Genomic DNA, 2,818 nt, shown 5'->3' on the forward strand with positions numbered 1-2,818 from the left:
GACGGGGACCCTGGTGAGATCGGGTTTACGGGAGGATTCGGTGCAATAATCGCAAAAGCAGCCCCGGCAACGTCCCTCGTGGGAGCCGTAAAGTCCGCGCAGTGTGCGATCACCTTCTGCTGTGCGCGGGGAGAGGGGTGGGAGAGCGCCTGGAAAATCCCGGCCCGGCAAGAGGATGAGATTACTGCAAAAACAAAGGGCTTTATTAAAAAATTTAAAAAAATAAAAAATAAAAAATAAAAAGGAAGATTGGAGATAAGTTTTTTTCCAGGCGTTTGGCGCTGCAGTGGCTTTGGCCGCTAGTTTCCATCTCTCCCTCTCTCTTTCCCCCTCTCTCCTCTCACCGCGGTTCCGTGGGGGCCCCCCGGCACAGAGCTGCGCCCAACAGCTCTGCCCCACTCTGCCATCGGGGTGGGCACAGGAGGACCCCCCGAATACGGCACAAAGGCAGAAGCGGCCCGGAGCCCTGGAAGGAGGGCTCTGTTCCCAGCACTGTGCTACAGCTGACACCTGGGGAACGACAAACCCTCACTTTTTTACCCCAAAAGTCCATCCGAAGCGGACGAGGGGCTCGGGAGGAGTGCAGGCACGCTCCATTTGCTCCGGGCACACCGCACTCCTCTCTGCTCCCCGCCCCGGTTTGCTTCCAGATCCCTGCAGCTGAGATCGTTCCACCAGAGGGCAGCAAGCAGGACGGACCCGCTGCCAAATCCAACAAAATAAACCCCAAATGCTCCCCCAGCACCAGGGCACAGCCACGGCTCGGGGATGGGGGCACACAGCTACATCCCATCTGGCTGGGATGCTGCCCAGGGCCGTGGGGGTGTCACCATTCCCAGATGTGTGACACTGGAGGACACAGTCGGGGGGCAATATTGGTGCTCCCGTAGTTTGGCGGTGAGCCCCAAGCAGAGTGCTGTGGTTGATTCAATAGAAGGGAAGGATGGCATCCAGAGGGGCCTGGGGAGGTGAGGAGGGGGCTCACGGGAACACAGGGAGGTTCAATAAGGCCAAATGGGCGGTGCTGGGTCAAGGAAATCCCAGATTTGGGCACAGAGTGGGAGCTGATGGAGAGCAGTCCTGAGGGAAGGACACGAGGGTCCTGCGGAGGAAAGCTGGATGAGGCAGCAGTGCGTACGTACAGCCCAGAGACCAGCTGAATCACGGCTGATAAAGAGAAGAGCACGGGCAGAGAGCAGTAAAACACAGGGGAATGGTGTGAACCAACAGAGGGGGGGTTGGGGTCAGACGTGGGGAAATCCTTCACCCAGAGGCGGTGCAGCCCCAGCACTGCTGCCCGGAGCTGTGGGTGCCCCATCCCTGCAGGTGCCCGAGGCTCTGGGTGGGCCCTGGGCAGCCTGAGCTGGGGGGCAGCCAGCCCACGGCAAGGGTGGGGCTGGGGGTTCCCTTCCAACCCAACCATTCTATGGTTCTGTAGTCTTTAAGGACCCTTCCAGTCCAACGATTCCATGGCTCTACGATTTTTAAGGACCCTTCCAACCCTACCATTCCATAGCTCTATGATCTTTCAAGACCCTTCTAACCCAACCCATCCCACAGCTCAATGATCTTTAGGGGCCCTTCCAACCTTACCCCAACCCAACCCAACCATTCCATGGTCCTATGACCTTTCAACACCCTTCTAACCCAACCCAATCCATCCCATATCTCTATGATCTTCAAGAACCATCCCAACCATACCCAACCCAACCCAGTCCACAGTTCTATGATCCTTAAGGATCCTTCCAACCCAACCCCATCCACGGTTCTATGATCTTTAAGATCCTTCCAACCCAACCCAATCCACGGTTCTATGATCTTTAAGGATCCTTCCAACCCAATCCAATCCACGGTTCTATGATCTTTAAGGATCCTTCCAACCCAACCCCATCCACGGTTCTATGATCTTTAAGGATCCTTCCAACCCAACCCAATCCACAGTTCTATGATCTTTAAGGATCCTTCCAACCCAACCCCATCTACGGTTCTATGATCTTTAAGGATCCTTCCAACCCAACCCCATCTACGGTTCTATGATCTTTAAGGATCCTTCCAACCCTAGCCAATCCACAGTTCTATGATCTTTAAGGATCCTTCCAACCCAACCCCATCCACGGTTCTATGATCTTTAAGGATCCTTCCAACCCAACCCCATCCACGGTTCTATGATCTTTAAGGATCCTTCCAACCCAACCCAATCCACGGTTCTATGATCTTTAAAGATCCTTCCAACCCAACCCAATCCACAGTTCTATGATCTTTAAGGATCCTTCCAACCCAATCCAATCCACAGTTCTATGATCTTTAAGGATCCTTCCAACTCTACCCAACCCAATCCACAGCTCTGTGATCCCTAAGGGCCCTTCCAACCCAAACATGCTGTGGTTCTGCATCACATCCTGAGCTGCAAACGCACAGATAGAAGGGCAGTCAGTACTGTGGCTTTAGCTCAGCACCACTGGAAAAAGGAAACACCCTCAGGAACCACGGCCCTTCCACGATGTGAAACAGAACTGAGGAAGGCCCAGCTGTCCCAGAGCTCTTCCAGTCTGCAGCCAGGCAAATCGGTGCCACCAAAGCTGCCACCTCTCCCTGTACGCGTCCACAAAGAGAAACCCTGCTCAGCGCTTCGCAGCTCCAGCACCGCCCCAAACGCTGCATTTCCTCTTCAGCAAAACACATTAATGGCCCAGCGAGGGATCCTCTGTTCTCCCCAAACCAAAGGTCACTGGGAGGCAGACCGATACACAACAGGACAAGGGGGAATGGTTTTAAACTGAGCCAGGGGAGGTTTAGGTTGGATATGAGGAGGAAGTTT

Source organism: Meleagris gallopavo, chromosome 15, assembly GCF_000146605.3.
Source record: "Meleagris gallopavo isolate NT-WF06-2002-E0010 breed Aviagen turkey brand Nicholas breeding stock chromosome 15, Turkey_5.1, whole genome shotgun sequence".
NCBI classification, from domain to species: Eukaryota; Metazoa; Chordata; class Aves; order Galliformes; family Phasianidae; genus Meleagris; species Meleagris gallopavo.